The sequence below is a fragment of the Manis javanica genome, chromosome 13 (genome assembly GCF_040802235.1).
Source record: "Manis javanica isolate MJ-LG chromosome 13, MJ_LKY, whole genome shotgun sequence".
Taxonomy (NCBI): domain Eukaryota; kingdom Metazoa; phylum Chordata; class Mammalia; order Pholidota; family Manidae; genus Manis; species Manis javanica.
This window is the reverse complement of record NC_133168.1, coordinates 66,699,710-66,723,088: the sequence shown is the minus strand read 5'-3', so window position 1 is coordinate 66,723,088 and position 23,379 is coordinate 66,699,710. Positions and strand designations below refer to the sequence as shown.

Sequence of the window (23,379 nt, the reverse complement as noted above, 5' to 3'; positions counted from 1 at the left end):
GCATAAAAATCACTGGGAGAGCTTGGGAAAGCCCAGATACTTGGGCCTCACCTCAGAGGTTCTGATTCTGGGTATAGCGCCCGGATGAGGCGGATGCCGCTGATCCGCGGAGCACACATGGAGCAGCACTGCCAAACAGCACGCTGGGCATTTGTGCCTCTCGGTTCTGACTCCACTTGTATTAATTAGCCGCCTCAAGATATAAACAGTATCTCTTCTAAAAGCTGTCTTGCTCAGGTTAGGCCAAGAGTGCAAACCAAGATAGCTCATTCATCTCCCCACCTCGAGAGCTGGGGCTGTGCACAAAGCATTGCAGTCCCTTGTCAGGTTTCCCGAAGTGCTTTGAGTCCTCCTGCCCTTGAACAGGAAAAGACCCCGAGGAAGTGGAGGAGTGCCAGTCTCCTTGAAAACAAAGAACATGTGACCCACTATGCTTTATTGCTCAATATATTTGTAGTTATTTGCATGAAACATTAAGAAGAGAATCAACATTGCTGATGAGGAAGAACATTGTGGAGCAGGTGGGATATCCTTCCTGTGTTCTTAGTTTTGAGTATTTGAACCTGAAAGAAGGGTGTGTATTTTGACACTTCACTGGAAAGCAGGTCATATTGTATTCAGAGCAGCTTTGCCAGAGAAATAGTTATAAATAGTTCACAAAAGCCCATTTAACCTATAATTTACGTCATTTACATCAAGTCTAACAACTGTTTTACATCATTCCTAACAACTGTTTCTTGGAGTAAAATGAATTCAAGTTCCAATCAAGCATACCTGAAGTAAACATTTCCCTCAGTGATGTGAGTAGGGGAGGGGAAAGGAAGTTTCAGCAAGTGGAGGCAAGATCGCAGAATGTAGTAGCAGTTAGAGTCTAGAGGTCAGAACTTCTGGCATCAGGCTTAAGTACTTCTGAACTTGTTCAACTATTGGAGCTTTTTATTTGTGTGTTGATCATTTGCTAACAGAGATTATATGTGCGTTACCATTTACTGCTCTTTAATTAATTCACTTGTGTTCATCTTGTCTCCCCAACTAGATCATAAATCTTAAAGATCTAGCACTATGTATGATATCTATATATTTCTTGTGGTAGCCTCTTGAAATCAATTAATTACACTGTTTAATGCCTCCTAGGTCTCCGCAAGGCTCAGCAACCCAGCTGCAGGGAGTAGTGAAATTAGATCGTGAGATTGAGTTGGGGTTTACCAGGGGGATGGAGTCGCCCCAGTTAGAGGACCAGGAGATGATGGAATTGAAGGTCCCCTGATGAGGACGTTTGAAAGTGTCACTGGATCGGGCTCTGCCAGTAGTTTAACTCCAAAGAGGAAACTGGACAAAATCATTTTCTTTGATTTCATAAGAAATCATACTGAAGGAGAATAGGTGCCTATAAATAGCATGGTTTACCACCAGTTGTTCTTCTGGTACCAGGACAGGTTGACATAGGATCAAAGAGAAAGTTCAGTGAATTACTGGAGATTCCCACATTGCACAAGCCCAGTGCCCATTCTGGGGGCGCCCTGGAGGTGGCATGGAGTTCTTGGTAGAATGAGCTGGGCTTGCCAATGAGGTGTCCCTCTTTCTGGTCTGGCTGTGGTGGCTTTGTTAATGGCATAGCCCACAAATCATTTAACTCTAAAATCTTTGAACTACAAGCATTCCCATACTTCAGGGGATAAAAAGAACTTGCCTTAATTGTGTTCCTTTTTGAAAAGACTTTTTGCATTAGGAAAAGAACACTAAGAGAGTAATCAGAATGTCTGAGCTCTGACCCCTGTTCATTCTCATTGTGTGATTAAGGAATTCAAGTGATGACCTTCGGGGTTTCTTCCAACTTCACTATTCTGGAAGGAGAAGGACAGACATGGCTGAGAGGTATTTCAGTGGAGGAAAGGAACTGTGACCAAACTGTGCGTCTGAGGCACGGTGGGAGGCCAGGGAGGGTCAGAGAGGAGAGAAAAGTTTTCCAGGCATTTCATCTTTGTAGAGACAGTGAGAGATGAAGTAGTCATTTAGGTGAGTAGGAGCTCAAAGAGATTACTTTTATTTTTTTAATGAGAAAATCTTGAGTATGTTCAATGCTGAGAGAAATTATAATGAAGGGGGTGGGATTTAAGATGTAGGAAGACAGGGTGCTAGGTTACAATGCAGGAGGTCCCTGAGAAAGCAGCGGGGGGCAGGGGGTGGGGGTGGGGGTGCTAAGTCATAGGATGAGTCTGAAGTACTGGGTAGAATTAATCTTAGACAGCCTAAAAGAATTTAGCAAAAGAAGGGAGAAAAGGGTGTAAGTGAAAGTGAATGCAAGTTAGTTTGTAGATTTGTCAGGAGTTGAGTGGTTATTCTACTTTCTCTAAATAACACTAACAATTATTAACACTTGAAGAGTACTGCTCTTTTCCAAGCATTTCATCTATATGAATTCATTCAATCTTCTGAACAACCCTATGAGGGCTGTTCTATTATTATTAATTATTATTGTTATTATTATATGAAACTGAGGAAAGGGAAGGATGGAAACAGGTTAACTAACTTGTCCAAGGTCACACAGAGCCCTGATTCCCACCGTAATCTGTCCTGGAGGCCACAATTCACCTTATGTTTTGTGTTCACGTCTTGTACAGGAGAGGATTCGACTAGAAACACCCTTGTGGAGGACCAGTGGGGACGCCTTCTGAGGAAATGCAGAGAGCTTTCCAGGCAGGGTCAGGGGCTCCAGGGAGGTTGGAGATGACACTCTGTTGGCCTAAGCAAGACTTCTGAGAATGTTCCAGGTCAGGAACAATCAGAAATCAGACTGGCTTCCCAAGCAAAGGAAGAGCTGCTTTGAGGGGAATCCAAACACAATACTGAGAGGCCGTTCAAAGAATGAGTTACTCAGTGCTGGCACTTGATGTTGCTAATTATTCATTTCTGAATTTTTTTTTAAGACAAGGAAAAATGTGCTCTTCTCCAGAATTACCCTTGGAGAAAAAGCTAGAGGGGGATTCCAACTCCCAAATTTCTTTTGAAATGGGTGAGTAGATAAACAGGATATAGCCGAACTATATTAACAGAAGAGGCAAAGCTAAGCCATTAGGAAGGAGTGGAATGAAATTGTGTCTTATTGACCAAATTATAAACTTTAATTTTATAGGAACACTGTGCTTCATGGAGAACTGCTGAACTGTCAGTATTATTTATGTCCCTAGGCAGGCACTCAGGGGCATCCTATGAGCCAAAAATTATGACTCAAACCTCCAGTCTCAACAAGCTGGTCAGACATAAATACTCTCATCTCTACAATCCCCTACACATAATGCTCATTCTCAATAAGCTCTAGTTGATTGGCTGGTTGACCAAAGGCCTGGAAATTTTCCCAAGCACAGGCTAGATTTTAAAGATTGAAGTGAAATTGGAAAAGAACCTAGAATTTTTCATGTGTTAATCAAAAATAAAAGAGAAAATGCATAATGATTTTTCAAAGTGCGTGGATGGTACTAATCATGTTTATGTAGTCAAATGTTGAGCTGAGGTTATGAACCAGAAGATCACTGGAAACTCACAGAGTGGCCAGAAGAGTAATGTTGAGCTTGTGTGTGGATCTGTGCAAGTTAATCCTTGTGGGGAAATACCTGTGTCGTAAATGACAAACACTGAAATAATTGTCACAGCCTAGGAAAGGGTTTAGGAGTCACCTATAGAGTGTTCAACCTATAGGAGTCACCTATAGAGTTTTTTGACCTGTTGGGACCAAAAAACACCAGCCAAATGGTAAATAGTGTAGGAATAGTATATAGGATACATTACTACTAAAATAATAATAAATAAAACATTACTAGGAAGAACATTGGAAAAAGAGAAAGATTGTTCTAGTCTAAATAATTTTCTATATATTTGAAAGCTACAATGAATAAATTGTACTCGTTACTTTCAGAAAAGGTCAGAATGAGCATGTAAATACCTTTTACAATTTATTTTGACTGATTTCTGCAGAAGGAATGGGAAGGTCTAAAACAAAGACAGTTTGGAGATAGGGCAGCCAAGATGGAGAATCTGTCTCCAAGGAGAGAAGACATAGGGTAGGAAAACTGTGCAGAGGTTCAAATTAGAAGGATAAAGTTAGAATGCAAACAGTGAGAAAAGACAAACAGCCCTAGAGGAAGGGAGATCGGAACCGTCTGGATCAAGGAGAGGAGTTCAGGCTGAAGGTCATGGACTCCAGTTCTTCATGATACAGATGTGGTAGCTGAAAGGATGGGCGTATAGAGAATCTCAGGGCCATGTTAGATGGGTACTTTCAGTTTTCTTATCCTAACATTTGAGAGATAATAACTGTGTCTTTCTACAAGATGTAACCTGTAGCCTTTGTCAGACACCAAGCCTTGGATTGGATGAAACAAGGCTCTGAGCATGTATGGAAGTTATTATGGCAACTAGAAATGTGGGCTAGAACCTAAGGCACACCCTTCTTTACATACAGACAGAAAACCTCTTTGAAGTTATTGTATATTTGTTGGGCCTTGCATTTATTTAGATTCCTGTATTCATGCTTCCTTTATAAGAGAGGAAATAGAAATAATTAAAAATCATCTTTCTTTCAGAGGGATCCATGGTTTCACTGCTTCACATGAGGAGAGAAGTATTTTCTCTTTTCCACCCCAGTAAATTGTTGTGTAGCTTTTCCATCTGTCCACTGTGTGGTGAATTGCATGCAAAGCGAACTGATGTAAATGATCAGCCAGCCTCTAAAAACCGCATGAAAAATCAATTAGACGTCCTCAGCTAGAAGATCTGCTAGCTTGCAATTACTGTTTAGGATTTCTCTTTCTTGTTTTATGTCTGCCAACCAAGAGAATCATAAAATTATGTGACATCTCATTTGAAGACTTTCAGCCTATGAAATAACCACCAAATATTAGGGCTTCAAGTTACTTGGCAAAGGTCTCTGCCCTTATGATAAAGTTCTTCTGCACATTTCTTTTTGTAAGTATTTGCCCATTGTTAAGCATTATGAGAAAATAGTCCCACCCCCCTTTTTTTGAGATTTTCCCACTCTATTCCTGCCTCCCAGCCGTACTTGGGAATTAGAGAGCTTTAGATTGTCTTTTCTGTTCTGGAACAGCAGCTCTTTCAGGATTATACTTTATATTTGATGGACTCTAAATTTTATAGAAAGGAAACATCTTAATATTTTTTCAATGAGGAAGATAACTTCTCTCAGAATGCCTATCAACTCCCCAAATCTTTAAAATTAATGGAAATGAGACTTTTTGGGAGAAAGAAAATCACTACGTACACTTTTTTGGGTCAAACCTCCCTTATAGAATTAAGAATTAGATTCAATTTTCTGAATACACTCCATTAGGAAAGAGAAAGTTCCTTTCTGGAAAAGAAAAAACTCTAGGCACAGCTTTATGCATTGTGTGGGGACAAGAGGGCGGTTCCAAGCCCAAATCTGTGACCCCTGCGAGTGGGAATGTAACTGCCTGGTGTGATCCGTTCACATCAGGGATTCCTGGGGTCTAAAGAATCACCAGACCCACCGGATGTGGATATCAGACACAGGTGAGGTCACAGCACTTGGTAAATGCAGGTAACATTCCTTTTTAAAAATTAAATCTGTGTGTTTGTATTCTGGGCCCCTTCTGGTGTTTGCAGCTACATATACCTGCACTGGGCTGCATGTAACCCACCTTTGCTGTCTACCAAAGCAAAATCTCTCTGCAGAATGAAGACACATCTGAGGGTAGCATCAAGGCAAAGGTGCAGGGCCTCAGGCCACTGGACTGGGGATGGGGAAAGAGAAGAGAGGTGAGTGTCCCCTGGAAGACTGCAAAAATGTGGGGTCCTAGGGCTGAATTAGTCAAGGAGAAGTAGGCTCTCAGGATGTTAGAAACTTATATAACAAAGGTTGGAGCCAAGTATTTAGCTTCAGGTCGGGGGTTAGGGGGCTGTGCGGGGATGGGAGGGGACAGATGTGTGTGGGGGGGGCGAGTCCTGAGCTGAGACCATGAATAGAACACTCATTAAAAAGAAAGCACTATGGGGCCAGGGGCCAAATGTGAGTATGGTGGGTATTTATTCTGGGAGGCGCAGACTAGGATTCCTGCTCTCTAGTTTGGGAGACGAAACTGTAAAAGACAAATGAGGCCCAGTGGGCAGCACAGAAAGCAGCATTTTATAAAATGCCAGATCATGTATCTGACGATTCTCTTTTCTTCATTGAGACTTGCATTAGCCTTCCGAAGCCTGAGCACCTTGACCTATACCACTTGCTTAGCAGCTCCTGGTGGTGCCTGGGCAGGAGCCTCCTCGTCCAAACAGATGGATCCCTTCCAGACACGGAACTGGAGGATTTTCCCACCAATGACAAATGATATTTGAAGTGAAAATAAAAAAACTTTGTTAAACCAACTAAGTACAAGATTTGATAAAGTTTCTAATTATTATATTTAGCTGGATGATTCATGTATAGAAAAATTATAAGACACACCCATCAAAGCTGTTGCGAACCAGCTTTCTAATTTTCAGCTGTTGACAATTACTGCTCAGTGTAACCGCTTTACATGTGTTTGGTGGGTTATAGAATGTCCATGGATTTGTTCCTAGCTCCTGAATTTGTGGGTCCTCCATGCAACTTTGCTTCCAAAGCACCCACATTAGCTTTCTTTCCAGCCCATGCTTACCATGGATCAGGAAGGACCCCCACATGTGGCCTTGGCAGGCGAAAACACTCAACCACCCCTTCAGTTATTTACTTCCTCCATTTCTTTTGGTGTAACAGGAAACAAAAAGAGAGTTCTGGCCTTGGAAAAAACCTTCTATTTTGTTGTTAGTGCCTCCTTGTCCAAACAGATGGATCTCTTCCTTTAAGCAAGTATTTTAACAAACTTTTGATTAATTCATTGTAAGCTTTCTCCATCCCATCAACAACCTAGAAACATTACTGATAATACTGGCTCAGAGGGTCCTGGTATATAAAGAATTGGTTAGATTAACCTGATTTAAATTAAAGTTTAAAAAAATTTTATTTTTAAATCACTTTTGTTGAGGAATAACTTGCTGAAAATAAAATACACCCATTTAAAATGTACAGCTATATGAATTTTGATAAATGCACATACCCAGGTTGCCCACGCTCCTATCGAGCATCAGATCTCTTCCGTCATCCAAAAATGTTCCATTTGCCCTTTTGCAATCACCCCCTGCCCTCCGACAACCAATGCTTTCTGCCACTGTAAGTTAGTTTTGCCTTTTTTAGAATTTCATATAAATGCAATCGTACAGTGTTTATTCTTGGGTCTGGCTCCCTTTGTGCAACACACTGATTCTGAGATTTGTCTGAGTTGTGTAACCATAGTTCCTTTCTTTTCATGACTTTTTATGTGTTTAGAGGTGGAAAGGGGCTTCCTTGTGCAGCCGTATACTTACTGTTAAGGAGATTTTAATGATGATCTGATTTTTGTCTTGCAGGGCATTCTTCCATATTCTAGTAAAAGACCATAAAATTCTGTGTTATCTCCTTTACCTGAAACCAACGGTGATTTCTACATGGCTTAAGATACACAGAAAAACAAATTAAAGCATTGGCTTAAAATAAGACAAATGTGCCAAACTCTAACGCACTGATTTTAGAACATATTTTACTGTCAGTTAAGGTTATGAATGCCTGGACTCTTTCACATGAAATCTTTTGATCTCAGAACTACCAGATGCTATAATCCATGGATGTGATCTCACAGTTTTTCTCTGGAAGTCCTCAGGCTTCGTGTTTAGAGTATCTGAGGCCAAGATTTTTGTCAGCAATTTAAAAGTTTTTGTTTTTGTTTTCCAATCAATTATAAGTCTTTATAATCTAACTTTATTAGAATAATGTGGAGATTGAAATAGGGAGAATTCAACAAGTATTTATTGATTACTCGGTTGAAATACAGACAAGTAAGCTAGTATTCCCGCTCTCCATAAATCTGCAATTTGAGAGGGACGCAAGGCATGTCTAGAAAGAACTCAACTGTAACTGCAGGAGAAAATCAAAGAAACCGCTATGGGAGTTCATTGAGGAGAAAGAGCAGTTTGAACTCATGGAACACAGACAACTTTGTGGAGAAGAGTTGACATTTGATCTGAATCCTAATAGGAAAGTAGGACTTTAAATAAATGAGAAAAACAAGGGCATTCCAGGCAGAGGGAAGCTGCCTTTTATCAGATGCTTATCACGGATCAGGACTGTGCTTCCCCTCCCACACATACGGTCCTGGTTCTCACGAGAACTGAGGGTGTGGCATCATCCCCACTTCGGGGATGACGAAACTAAGGACCCCAAGGCTGTGGAACTTGGCCAGAGTCTACGACTTCCAAGTGGCACAACTGGGACTTGAACCCATGTTTGCTTCACTCCGATGGCAACGCCGTTACCCACAGGCATGGTACAGGCTTTTCGGCTGGACTCTCTCCCCTTTCCCATAGCCTTTGTGGCTCACGCCCACTGGCTTCTCACTGCCCTCCGTTGACCTGCTGGTCACTTCCCACCTTTGCAGAGGACTTCGGCACAAAGACCACAGGCTTCTCTCCATCTCATGTCCTGCCACCAGTTCTTGAGCCACTGCAGTGTCCATGTAGACAGCACACAAGGGCCACCTCCTAGAGTCTTGATACCCTTCCTTCCATAGTCTCTTCCATCCATTTCTGGTACCCGGTTGAATCTCCAACCCCACACCTTGTCAGCACTCAGAATGGGTCACCTCTGAACTCTTAAGTTCTAATATCCCCACCTCAACCATATTTCACGTCCTGTCAGCCTTGTCCTTTCTACACATGCTCTTGACTACACCTGTTACACATCTCTTCACTTCTCCCAACCTAGCTGTGCTTTCCTGGTCTAATTTCTTGAGGCAACTCAGGCCACAGGATCGATCCTCTAAACCATGTGTTTTTCTCATGAATGTTCTCAACTCTTTAAACCTCTCTTCTAGCCCTACCCCAACAAAACCTCTGGATCAGTCTGACATTCTGTCACTAATGCTGCTAAGTGTCACTGGAGCAAATCGCTCAGCAGAATATATTGGATCCACTACAAACTCCTGGTCTCCTCCCTCAGTTGGACCCTCAGCACATTTCAGATCTTTTTACTTGTCTTTTGTTGGCCTCTTACCCCTTACCACCCAGCAATTATTTCAAATCTTTATTTTTCTCTCTTCTAATTCCCTACCCAAACTCCAGACTTTACCCTTGGCCAAAAAGTGTCCTATTTCACCAAGAAAACTAAAGTCATCAGGTGTGAATTCCATCAACTTTCTGAAAACCACATCAGCTTACCTATCACCTGCATACCTGCTTTCCTCCATCCCTGCAGGTACTCTGTGTGAATCATGCCACTTCCTGTCCTCTAAAAAAATTTTGTTTTAAATAGACCATTTTTTTAGAACAGTTTTAGATTCACAGCAAAATGGAGCAGAAGGTACAGCAATTTTCCATATACCCCCTGACCCCATCCATGCATAGCCTTCTCCATTATCAAAATTCCCACTTGTTACTCCTGATGAACCTATACTGACGTGTCATTGTCACCTAGAGGCCATAGTCTGTCTCAGTGCACTCTTGTGTTGGACATTCAACAGGTTTCAACAAATTGATAATGACACGTCTCCACCATTATAGCCCCATACAGAGTAGTTTCAGTGCCCTAAAAATCCTCTGTGCTCCACATGTTCACCCCTACCTCTCCCATCACCCTTGTCAGCCACTGATCTTTTTACTGTGTCCATAGTTTTGCCTTTTCCAGAAGGTCATAGCTGAAATCATACAATATGAAGCCTTTTCAGATTGGTTTCTTCCACTTAGTAATATGCATTTGAGTTTCTTCCATGTCTTTTCATAGCCAGAGAACTCATTTCTTTTTAGGGCTGAATAATATTCCATCGTCTGGAGGTAGTACAGTTTATCCATTGCATTTCCTCCTACCTCCAATGAGAAGATCTTGTAATTATCGCCTTTATTATTATTGTTGTTGATGGTGGTTGTTAGTAGTTTAGTAGAACTGGTAAAGGAGGTAGGTATCACCACCAAAATCCAGGAGTCATGCCCCTCCCAGGGGGCTGTCTTTCTCTAAAGGGACTCTCTAACGGCAGTCCCTTGTCTCTGCTCTGACTCTCTGCCTCTCCTGATTCTAGTCAGAGAGGGAGGGGATGCCCCACATGTCCCTAATCTCGGCAGATCTCTAGCTCTGCCCACGTGTTACCACTCACTCTGAAACATCTGTGTTTAGATGATATCCCCGGCCTAAGTCTTTCCCAAGATGTGACTACATTTTAATCCTGTAAAACATTTTGACATCAGGATCTCAATGAGAGAGCTATGTGCCTTTAGTTAGTAACTGTACTTAGTAGTTGAAAGGATATATGCTACAAAAGCAGTGGAAGCTGGAAGATACCCATATTAATTTTAGAAGTTACTTATTGACTCTTCAGTGGATGGGGCTTTTTCTTTCTTTAAAGTCCTGAGTTTACATTTAAACGCAGCTATCTCCAGCTCCCTGTGTGTCAAGCGAATGTGGCCTGGAGCACAGTGCTGGCACTGGAGTTGGCTGGGAAATTTCCTTCTTCAATCTGTGCCATGATTCTAGCTGACTTTGGAGCCCAGTGGGTTTGCACCAAAAAGGCACATTTGAATTTGCAAATCAAATAAGCCTTCACTGGCTCTGCGCTTGAAGGCCAGAAGGTCCCACTGTCCCTGAAAAAATCTGTCTTCTGTTGATTGATCCAAAGGGACTCAGGGGAAAGGGAAATTTTTGCCAGAGGACATATTATGGAAGAATCTGAGATTTATCTATATTAAGGTTTCTACTAGACTGAACCAATTCAGTAACTATTCCCAAAGCAATGGGCCTAATATTAACTTTTCAGCTTTGTCTGGTGAGTTGTCAAAATCTGGTGGGGAACATGAGAGACCATCTGCACCATCTCCTGGCTCCCTCAGTTGGAGGGGTGGAGGGGTTCTTTGGGGCACTGGCTATTGTGATGGCTCTTCTTTAATGTCCCTAGTCTGACAAAGGACTATGCAAATGTGAAAGGAGGTGCAGCATGTTAGCTGCATATAGAATGTAGACAATTTTAACAAAGCAAAGGGAGAAAAATCTAAATGACAGTCTGTGGCCTTTGATGAAGCCTATCGGATCCCTAATGGGAAGTTCATGGCTGTGGAGGCTTTGGAAGCCCCATGTATGAGAAGTGTCTGAAAGGACTTGGTCTTGATCCTTCAAAACTTCCCAAGCAGCTGGCTTCACCAGACTAGCTGAGGCTGAAGACACTCTATGCAGTCATATTCCCTAAGAAGACGAAAGCAGAACCGTGCAAGATCTCCCCACAGCTGGATGAATGTGTAACCCCTGTTCTGTCATTTGATGATGTTTCTCAATTCCTGAAGAATAAGGAGCACACCTCTCTTATCAAGGATCAATAGATGGTGACACCCAGAGCCAGTTTCATTTCCTTCAATAACTCCAGCTTCTGTCCCTTCTAGATGGAGTCTTGTCTTAGAAGAACACTCACAAGAAATACTCAAGAAATCTGGATTTAACACAGACAAAACAGCCCAACTCCAAGCTTCAGGAGTCATTAAAACCAGTAAGCCAAAGCTAATCATTAACCTAGCAGACCCCAGACGGGAAGTTCATGGCTGTGGGGGCTTTAACTGTAAGACATACCTATTTTGTAATAATCCAGTGAGATTAAGTTGATGTGTACAATTTGGGGAGATCATGCCTGCTTTCATCTAGGGGAGTTCATTTCTGCATTAAGATGAAATCTCACTCTTTCAGAAAATTTAAAGAATGTCACCATGTTTTAGTTGGTAGTCTGTAATTTTTATACCAACTAAAGACTGTAGAGTTTACATATATTGTCATTATTCCAATTTTAATCCAAACTAGTGTCTCATTTGATAGGTGTTACCCCTGAAGTAGCTTTAAAATGTGCTAATGTCTGGAAATTGATACAAGTTCCTACATGATTATATTTTTTAAAAAATCAGTTACCTCTCTTTTCTAAGGTTTGCACTTGTTGGGGAAGAGAGAAATACATGGTTTAAAATTCAATCAACACACAATGTGTTTCAAGGTGGGGCAGTATGGGAAGAATATACTAGATGGTTACACTTTAACAATGGGCATACACATGCCTTAAGACTCAAAATCCAGCCACACATGAGCGGTGCAACATATCAGGAACTATGTCCTTGAACATATAGTGAGTGATTCATGTTTTTCCCCTAAGTGGTCCCTTTTTCCCCTCCCTCCCTTCCTTCCTTCCTCTTTCTCTCTCTCTACCTCTCTTTCATCTTTGTCTCTGTGTTTCTTTCCTTCACACAAAACGACCCCATCTCACAAGAATGATCTCTTGTTTCCAGGTTTTCTTAGCAGGGAGGGTGGGCACCCTGGCTTTCTTCTCTCTTTCCTTGGGGGGTTTCAGCTTTGTTCCCCCTCCCCCTTTCTGGGCATAGTTCAAGCAAACAGATTCCTTTTCCTTCAAACTCTAAGTGCCTTCTAATTTTCTATTACTTATAAACCCTCAGTAGATTAGCTCATATAAATAAAAAAAAATACAATGCGAACGGTAGATAAATCCATGTGTGTTCTGAGTGCGCTCAGACCTACACAGCAGGTAAGACTTGGGTCCACACTGCAGCTTCCAGCAGGCTTGCCTCTGGCAGATGAAATGCTACCATGTCCCCCAACGCTCTTCCAGGCCTTCAGCAGGGGGGCACACTCCACATGCCTAGCCTAGGGCATTGTTCCCCTCAGGAGATAAAACAAAACAAGCAACCAAATTTTTAAAAATCCAAATATAAATCAAAGGTACCCCCTAACCATCCTAGTCTCTTTGAACATTGTTCAAAAATTTCTAACACTCAATCTCCTTTATTCACAAAATATCTTCTATTTATTTTTCTTCCTCTTTCTTTAAGCCAACTACAGTGTGTATGTGTGTGAGAGAGAAAGAGAGAGAGAACTAACTAGACTGGGCCGTGGAAGAAATAAACACTAGTGCCCTTGTGGCCTGGGTACTGGTACAGGGCACACAAAGGAGGAAGCTGTTAATTCTTCTGTTAGGGAAAGATGTGTCAGCTGGGGGCCGCTCCTGCTGGACTATGGTATTGTGTTTGAAAATGGGTGGTTGAAAAGAATGTTTCCAGTCAGAAGGAATTTCGTGGGTAAGGTCCTAGAGTTTGAAACAAAGTAGCCTTGACTAAAACAGGATCCTATGAGAGATACTGTCATGGTGTCTCTTTAAGAGCTCACATGGAATTTGTCTCGGTCCTTTTAATGGTTGCAGGTTGCTCTGGTCTGGATGTGTGCGTCCCATCCCCCATTCATATGTTGAAATTCTAATCCCCAAGGTGCTCGTATTAGGCAGCCGGGCCTTTGGGAGGTGCCAAAAAATCATGAGAGTGGCACCCTCATGAATGGGGTTAGTGCCTTTGTAAGAGACCCCTCAGAGCTCTTGAGTGTTCTATCAGTGAGGATACAATGAGAAGTTTGCCAGCTGGAGGAGGGCCCTCATTTGACCACGCTAGCTTCTAGAATTGTGAGAAATAAATTTCTGTTGTTTATAAACCACCTGGTTGCTCGTATTATGTGACAGCAGCAGGAACAAAGACACATGCACACATCGTGCGGACATGCTGCCATAATTTGCGTATCCGGTTCTCTACTGCTAGACTGATGGGTGGGTTGTTTTCAGTTGTTATAAACAATTGCCAATCATTCCCTTAAGAAATATTACTAGGTAGGACACAGAGCATCCACATGCTAAATGTATTTTTATATATATTGCTGATTGGCCTCCAAAAAGATATGCAAACTTATACCCACTGATAGTATTTGAAAGTCCATTTCTTTGCATGCTTACAACTCTGAATACTTTGAATCACTTTCCTCTTTGCCAGTCATTTCAGGGAGAAGCTTTATTTTTTTTTTCCTTTAAGTTTGCTTTTATAGATTACTAATGAGATGGAACATCTTTCCAGATTATCTTGCCAATGGGTTTCAGTCCCAGACAAGTTCGTTATAGATTCAGTGTGACTAAAGGAATCGACAGCAAAACGTTCTTGGGGTGAAAGGGTTTATTACCCGGCTTGTTCTCGTGCAGTAGGTCAAGCACTAGCACCTCTGCCTCTGCCCAGAGCACTGGGCCGAGCTGTCTATATAGCGCAACAATAGCTTATTGCCCACAGGTGTGGAAGTGGCAGCATAGCAAAGGCCAGTTACATCATCAGGCGGTTTAAGTTCAGTGAGGATCCTGGCCATAGGAACCCCAACTTCCCCACACAGATGTTTATCAGACATTCTTATATAAGAGAATTCTTATATAAGAGAATTTACTATTTTGGATCTTTGCTTATTTTTAGATTAGAATATTAATATTTTTATTATGTATTGGGAACACTTTGCCATATATACTGCTAATGTTTTTATCAACTTGACATTTCTCTTTTAACTTGGTTTATGGAATCTTTTATTGTGCCTAAGTTTTAAATTTTTATGAAAACAAACCTAAGAGCATAAAAAAAACAACTTTCTTCCTGTGGAAAACTGCAAAAAATGGCCCAGTCTGTCACTCCCTGTGGCCATGCCCTTTGCAATGTGACTTTGTTGCTTCTCCCACTAAGAGATGGTACCTATTTCCCAACTTGTGACCTGCATTGGCCAATGGAATGTAACAAAAGTGACAATATACACCATTTACTCCATTTCTGAAACCCTACAGAAGCCGTGTGAAAAATGTAGGCTGGCTAACTGGATGATAAGAGACACGTGGCCTAGTTGCCCTCACCCATGCCTGTATCCGGCCAACCAGCAGACATGCGGGTAAGGCCATGCTAGAGAGCCAACCCCCAGCCCACCGGCCAGCTGACTGCTGCCTCATGAGCAAAGCCAGCTGAGATCAGCCACACCTGGCCCACATCAGCAGGACTGCCCAGATGACTTGCAGACGTGTGAGCAATAATAAGTGATTGTAGCTTTAAAGTACTAAGTTTTGGGACAGTTTGCTCCTAGGCAATAAATAACTCATTCATTTATATTTTCTTCTACACTAGGTTTTGTTTTAGGAATTTTTGTTCTTAACTCTTTAATCCATATGAAGTTTATTTTGTGCATAGTATAAGGTATTTGAGGGATCTTTTTTCTTTTACTAAATGTGTAGCAAATTTTCTTGACACTATTTATTGAAGTTTCTTTCATCACTGTTTTGAAATTTCATGGTTTTCATTAACTGAATTCCTATATGCCACAAGGGGCTTTGCTTCTGGAGTTTCTAATGTGCTCGGCTGATTTATTTTCTTATATCTGTGCCAATAACACAATGCTTAATTTCTTAATTTTAGAGTATGATTTGATATCTGGAGTCCTCCTTTATCATTGTTTTGAGACTGTAATTAAATTCTAAAGTTCTTATTGAGAACTATTACATGCCATCCACAACTCCCATTTCCAGAACATGAAATTTCTTGCTGAAATTATTTTATCCCTCTCTTTACAAAATCACCTTGGGATATTGCTGGCTCACTAGGAGGAGAACGTGCTATCTTCAATCCAATATAATTTTCTTAACAGTACATATCAGGCTTGTGCTCTTACTAAGTTCACACATTTGATTTGCTTCCTTAAGCCAAGACTTGTGGTCATCCCCCAACAAGTATCTCATCTCATCTGATGAAATCGGGAAGGTGCATCTGTGTAAGGGATGAAGTCTCATTTACTGGAAGGGAATGAACTCCTTGGCCAGGGAAAGACAGAACATCGGTTTCAGGTGTGATCTGTCCTCTCAGCTGAGCTGAGTTGGTGGGGGCATCTAGGATACAGCATTGGGTCTTCATTAGAAGACGTTGCTACGGTCTTCACGGATGTTCATAATGGAATCTAGGACACACCCATTGGGAATAAATACACACTTATGAAAAAATAATTATTAATATAATAGTGGGCTAGAATGGCCTGCAGGCTGGCTTAGTCCCTGAAGTTTATTTTGTTTATTTTTTTTTTACTCACTGGAAATAGACTTAAGAGTATTTCAGGAAGAATATTTTCATTATTAGACATAATTTGGAAGAATAAACAGAGCAGTACAGATAATAAAATAGACAATGAAGTTTGGCTTTTGTTCCAAAGACACTGTGGACAGTTAATGTGTATTTTAATCAACTGGGAATTTCCTTAGAAATAAAAGTTGATATTTGACATTTTTCTGTTCTACTTCATTCCTTGCTCTCACCTAGTAGATTATAGGAAAGACTTACAAGGCTGTAGTCATGAGCAAAGTTGGAAGCTACAGTGCTTTAGAGACCAGTGATGTGGGTGTCTGGGCCACCTACTCATGTAACTTACTTGAGAAGTCCCCTTCTGCAACCTGACCTCAACTGTATGACATATTGCTGCCGCATCCATTGACCTTAAGATTTAGTATACTTGACAATACCCTTTACTAGGACCCCTCTCTTCCCAGGTGAAACCTCTGTGTCTATTTTCTAAACAAATATGGCCATTGATCTTTCCTCTAATGAAAAGAGCAATAAAAAAAAAATACATAGATTTGCCTGGGGAGAGTAAGCCAAATGTTCTCATGAGATGGGATGTCACAAAAGTAGTTGACTAAACTATGAGCTGGTCATTAATGGGTTATATTGGACAGGGCCCCAAACTTGCAGCATGCTGGGAGTTCTGGTCAGGGAAAAAGACCCTGCTCAAAGTAACAATGTGTGCAGATGGGGGTGGGAGACTGGGGGCAGAAGGCAGGGAAGAGCACTAACTGGAACAGAAAGGCAGGTACCCTCTAGAAGGGGGCTACCAATCCAAACCTCAAGTCCTGGGAGAGATGGTGGACTTGAATCTGGTTCATTTGGGGACAGTCATCCAAGTGGTTGAGATCAAGTCTTTTCTCTTCTCTATGTTTAATCCATTCACCCTTGCACATTCATCTGTCTTAAATAATCGTAAGCATTATGAACTATGTAATTTCTAATTTCTAAGTCAAATAATTTTTAATAATTTTTAAGATAACTAATTCTGGAAATATGGAATATGGAGCCAAGCTGGGAAGTCTCAAGCCAGGGTCCCCAGACCACTTGACATGATTTGCAGAGACCCCCCTAATACTGTTGAAGGAGAAAACAGAATTCTAAATTATTAAAAGTTATCCTCATACATCAAAATGCTCAAAATAGACTTACCATTTGGCCCAGGAATTGCACTCCTAGGAATTTACCGTAAGAATGCAGCAATCAAGTATGAGAAAGACCGATGCACCCCTATGTTTATCCCAGCACTATTTACAATAGCCAAGAATTGGAAGCAACCTAAATGTCCATCAATAGATGAATGGATAAAGAAGATGTGGTACATATACACAATGGAATACTACTCAGCCATAAGAAAAGGGCAAATCCTACCATTTGCAACATGGATGGAGCTGGAGGGTATTATGCTCAGTGAAACAAGCCAAGCAGAGAAAGAGAAATACCAAATGATTTCACTCATCTGTGGAGTATAAGAACAAAGGAAAAACTGAAGGAACAAAATAGCAGCAGAATCACAGAACTCAAGAATGGACTAACAGGTACCAAAGGGAAAGGGACTGGGGAGGATGGGTGGTTAGGGAGGGATAAGGGAGGGGAAGAAAAAGGGGGGTATTAAGATTAGCATGCATGGGGGGGGAGAAAGGGGAGGGCTGTACAACACAGAGAAGACAAGTAGTGATTCTACAACATTTTGCTACGCTGATGGACAGTGACTGTAAAGGGGTATATAGGGGGGACCTGGTATAGGGGAGAGCCTAGTAAACAAAATATTCGTCATGTAAGTGTAGATTAATGATTAAAAAAAAAGCAGTTCCTGTGTGGTGACCTCCAATGAGTTCTACACAATGATATAAAGGGCATATAAAAGTGTAGGCAAAGGGTCTGTTTGTGTTTATACAGAGGATCAAAGCCTAAATTGGCTACCCTGAAAATGAACTAAGATACGATATGAAAAAGAACTTCCAACATCAGCACTCTCGGGAAGACTCATGCCAGAAGATGATCATCAAAAAACCCCAACAAAGATCCATGCACTGCTACAGGTGTAGATGCACTCATCCCACCAGTTCCTGGACTTGCCATGGGAATGAAGAAGGAGATATCTAAGCTGGCCTGTGCATACAGCAAAGCAACAAATTTGACTGGATCTAAACTGTTGGAACTCAACCAAGAATTAGGAGAAGTGCAAATTTTAGCGCTCCAAAATCTTACAACTACAGACTGTTTACTGTTAAAAGAACATATGAGATGTGAACAGTCCCCAGGAATGGGTTGTTTTAATTTGTCTGATTTCTCTCAGACTGTTCAAGTTCAGTTGGACAATATTCACCATATTATAGATAAGTTTTCACAAATGCCTAAGGTGCCTAACTGGTTTTCTTGGTTTCACTGGAGATGGCTGGTAATTACAGGTATGCTTTGGTTATGTAACTGTACTCCTATTATGTTAATGTGTGTGCAATTTAATTAGTAGTTTAAAACCTATACATGCTGAAGTTACTCTACAAGAAGGTATGTCAAAGAAATAATCAATCTTCCCAGGTTTTCTTCCACCTGCTACTTCTATAGCTTTTCTTCTTCCTTCCTAATTATAATGCTTAAGTAGAATTCGTGCCTCATATCGAATTTACCGAGTATCATAATTCTTCCAAGTGGTAAAGACACCTCAAGACAAATGCTGGGCATAGAAGCCACAGGGCATAAAATATGCAAAGAAGTAAAAAGCTAACCTTTTCAAACAATAAGGCTTCTCTCTCACCAACTTAACATTTCCCTGTATGGCCCCAGAAGATGACTGGTTAGCCAGAGACGGGTAAGATTCCTCAAGGGAGGAACAAGCTAAGACAGGCACAGTTGCAGGGGGGCCATCAGGTGAGAAAATGGGGATCAACAGAGGTGAGGCTTAGAACCTCCCCACCCCTGTTCTGAGAGAAATCTTCTGCATAGGTGGATGTTTTATTGCCCTTGTCTAGCTTGGATTAACACATAGTCTACAGGCACACACCTGATCATCTACATTTGCTCTCTTACAACACTAAACTATGTTTTCTACCTTTATCTTGTATCTACCTACCACTTCAGCATTTTATTAAAAATAATAATAATAAAGAGAGAAATGTGGTATCCACATATAAGTCAAGTATAAAAATCAAATGAATATTCATATTTGAACTGACTGTTTGTAGTTCATAATGCATGATCGAAACCAAAAGCCTCTGTGATGACTGCCCTCGTAATGTTCACCATGTAACTTATTCACTATGTAAGAATTTGTTCTCCATGTAAGAACTTGTTCGTTATGCTTCAGAAGATTGGAGACTGACAAAAATTAGGCTTGGGGTGGATTAATGATTGTGCATTGACCATTGACCCCCCTATACAGAATTTTATTGTGGTTAACAACCATTTGATCAATAAATATGAGAGATGCCCTCACAAAACAAAAAAAAGTACATACTTCCAATTGTAAAATAAATAAGTAACCGGGATGTAATGTATAGCATAAGGAATATAGTCAAAATATTGTAACAACTTGGTATGGTGATAGCTGGTACCTAGAATTATCATGTATATAAATGTTAAATCACTGTGTTGTACACCTGAAACTAATGTAATACTGTGTGTCAACTACTCTTCAATAAAAAATACTTATCAAAAAAAAAAAAAGTTATCCTCAAAGCCAACCCATATAGTAAAAGGAAAAATGGAGTTCAGTTTCTAGCTGAATAGGTGGGTGTTAAATAGTTGCCACATAATTATTAAATTCCAGTTCTGATGAGGAAAATTACTAGGTATTATGTCAGCAAATAACTAGGGGCTTAAAGATATCAGGGAATGGATCCCTGATAAACTGACATTTCAACTCAGTTCCAAATGAAACATTTATATTTTGCATTCATTCATTCACAATCCCCATGTGAAAGAAAATACATTTTCTGCCTTGAAAATAACCTTTATGAAATACCCTTAAACTTTAAACAGCATACACCAATCACTCATTCAATGTTTGCTTTGAAAGATTGGTAGTGGGAATGACTTTCCTGGATGCCTGGTTTTAATTTCAGCTGACATGCTATCAGAAAAAAAGGAATAAAGGGGATTCAGGGACATGGGCTAAGAATGTGGTGGGGCCTTGGCCGCTGCACTGCTGAGCGAGAGGGCGGATCTGGTGGAGGCGGGACTTCTAGCAGGCGGGTCAGTCCAGGAAGTAGGATCTCAGGGAATCACATGACTCACCCAGCACAGCTAGGGTTGGGTCTGAGTCCCCAGACCTACTGCAGGACTCTGCTGTTTGCCTGCGCAGCCTCTGCGTGGGAGGGCATGACAGCAGAGACACCGGTAGGTGCAGAAGTTCACCGCCAGAGCTGAGCCTCCTGGGAGGATGTGAGGCACCAGAGAGAAGGCGGGGCCAGCGAGGGGCGGGGCCAGGAGGCACTTTGTCTCAAACTGTATGGAGAGCCATTGGAGAATTTTAAACAGGGTGACAATTTATTAGTTGTGAGATTTGAAGCAGGTCACCTAATATTTCCAATACTCCATTATCTGGGGGGAATAATGCTTTTCCCACCTACTGGAGAACCTGGAAATTCTCAAGTGTGATTATTAGTCATAGAAAAATAATAAATGTACACCTGAGATTATAATAGTGGACCACTCTGTATCAGCAGAATTAAGCCCCCTCACTAACTATCAAGTCCCTTTCTGGTGCCATTTCTTCACTTATTCAATAAGAGTCTGACTACATAAACTATAAGATCCTTTCCTATCCTAGCATGAGTTGAAGAAAAGAAGAAGAGTTTTAATTATTATTTATTTGAACATTTTAATCTTCAGTGGAGGAATCTGGCCAGACAGCTGCACAGGAAAAACAAATGTTTAAAAATACATTTTGTGGATAAGGTGTATTTTTTTTCCTTTTCCTGGTTCCTTCTGGCCCGTAATTTTTTTGGTTTGACCCTTGCTGTGAAAACATCACTAGACGCACATTCATTTCTTAGGGGCTCCAAACCCCTCAGATACTCCAGTGTCTGCAACACCTACTGAGAACTACAAGTGGGGTTGCAAGCCACTGTCACATGACTTTACATCCCTGAAAATGCAGGCCAGGGTTTCAGGTCTTGGGCCATTACTGACATGACCTCAGCTAAACATGTAAAGTTCTTTTTCAAAAATCACGTATGCCCCTGACCAGTGTGATTAAGGGGGTCTTCAAAGTTTCAGGAAAAGTCCAGGTATGAGTTCTATTTTCACATTTGCTCAAGGCTAAAACTTGGCCTATATCACTCTATTAAGGAGAGAGTGTAAGCTCACTTAGTAAACTGGGCTAATGACTAGCTGAGTTAAGTGGCTCAGATCAAATCCCCACATCCTACTTGTGGTGCTGTTCTGAGGGCTGTTTGGTCTGAAAATAGTACCTTTAGCCCTCTGACTACCTTATGTCAGAGTTTGAGTCACCTATGGTTTCTTTGTGAAGTCTGTGTGAAATAAGGAGCGGATATGGCCCTATTTCACCCATTCTGTGTACAGTGAAAGTCACTAGAAGCTGCTCTAGTACTGAATGAACTGAATTCAGCAGGACGTGAGCCGAAGCCCGTCTGGCCCGCCGACTCACTCTGTCCCAGGTGCTTCACCTGCCTCTGGATGAAGCCTCGCCATCATCGCCTGTGGGAGAGGAGCGGCGGGGAGGAAAGCTGAGTGAGGAGGGCAGAAGGTAAACCTAGTTTTGATGCTGTCTCAGTGGGGACTCAGATGACCCCAGAGAGTTTGAAGCTGGGAGGACTCTTCAGAGTTGTCCCCAGCGGTGACCAGAGGGTCAGGCCTTTATTTCCCCACGTCCATCAAACATTGGATGCTGGCCTCCCCAGGGAAGGGCACGGCCTTGCTGAGGGCTGTCTGCTACCGGCACGCCAGCAGCTGAGACTATGTCCTTCTCCTGTGTGAGGGCCTCCCAGTGCTCACTGCAGGGGCTGAAGTAAAAGGGAACCAACCTTCTCAGCAGGGAGAGGTGGGACCTGCCATTGGCACCTTTTGGCAGACGTGCAAGTGCCCGCTTATCCTGGGTGGGGTGCTTTAGGTGCCTTGTAGACCCCTCTGGGGCCTCTCATTGAAGTTCTTTGTACTCACAATGCCCCCCAGCTGTTTGGAGTGCCATGCAGGCCTGGCGTTGTTGTTCACCCCTTTTCTGGGACCCCCTTGACCTCTCAGGGGCTCTTTTGGAATGAGAATCTTTTCATGATGACTTGTGGCTAGATAATGTCTCCAGAGCCCATTCTAGTCCTTGGAGAAATGTATCTTTGCCTCACTCTCAGTGACCAACCTTTCTGGTTTTGTCCTGTTTTAGCACTGAAAGTCTCACACCCCAGGAGATCTTTCAGCATTGGACAAATTGGGGTGGTTGGTTACCTAGACCATACAGATCAAAGCAGCCACATCTCGTATTTTAGCTAGTGCCATATCTTTAGGCTTTTGAGGTGTGAATCAAATACCAGTTCCCATCCCTGTCAAATTCTGAGGACTCATGCAAAGGCTTCTGAGCTGTAGGGGAAGCATGCACTCCCATCTCCCTTGAAGTGGGCAGCAGAACACACAGCTTAGGCTCCAAAGGAGCCTGTCTTCTCCCAGCGTTTTCACATCCCCTAGCATCTTATTAGCCTAGAACATTTTTGAGGGTCTATTATACACCAGGTGACATGTCTGTGCCATACAGTCCTGTGTGACAGGTACTATTTTACAGATGAGTAAACTGAGGTCAAGATCTGGCGCGTGGCCTTTCTCTCCATTTCCTCTCCTCCTTATTTAAGCTGCTTTCTGTAGAAGGCTCTCCCTGCTTCTCCTGAATCTGGCCATCCCTCAGGGCCTTCAAAGATTCTGTTTTCTCCTGACACCTTCCTTTCCTGGCCCTTGGAGCTCCCCGCTCGTGGGTGCTGGGCCAGCTCTCACTGGCTCGCACTGACTCTGAGGGCCACTGGCTAGCACCTCCTGCTCTGTGTTTAGTGGCGTTAAGTTTGGAGCTTAAAACTAGCCGTGATGGAGATATTTACACCATGGAAATTGTCACACAATACAAATCAGGGCTTTCTGTTTGGAGAACCATTTACCAGCACAACACCCTCCTCCCCCTCTAAAGTTTAAATGTATAGCCATTTGTGATATATTTATTGCTTTCAAGGTTCGTTATTCATATGTGCAGGTCCCATGTCTCAATAATATTAATGAACTTAGGGGAAGGATTGCATTCCTTCACTCTCTGTCATCTCGAGAGACCCAGGGCTGTGAAACTAGAAGGCATCAACGAACACTTGGTTGACAGATGGTGATGCGCCAAATGTG

General features: G+C 41.9%; 1 protein-coding gene across 1 annotated transcript in view; it reads right to left on the bottom strand.

Annotated features, from left to right (window-relative positions):
• The window catches only part of IYD (iodotyrosine deiodinase), a 107,844-nt gene that overhangs the window by 5,020 nt on the left and 79,445 nt on the right, over nucleotides 1-23,379 (bottom strand). The window contains exon 8 of the transcript XR_012124315.1: nucleotides 7,411-7,468. The gene's annotated coding sequence lies outside the window, so the exon portion shown is untranslated. The remainder of the gene's footprint in view (nucleotides 1-7,410; nucleotides 7,469-23,379) is intronic.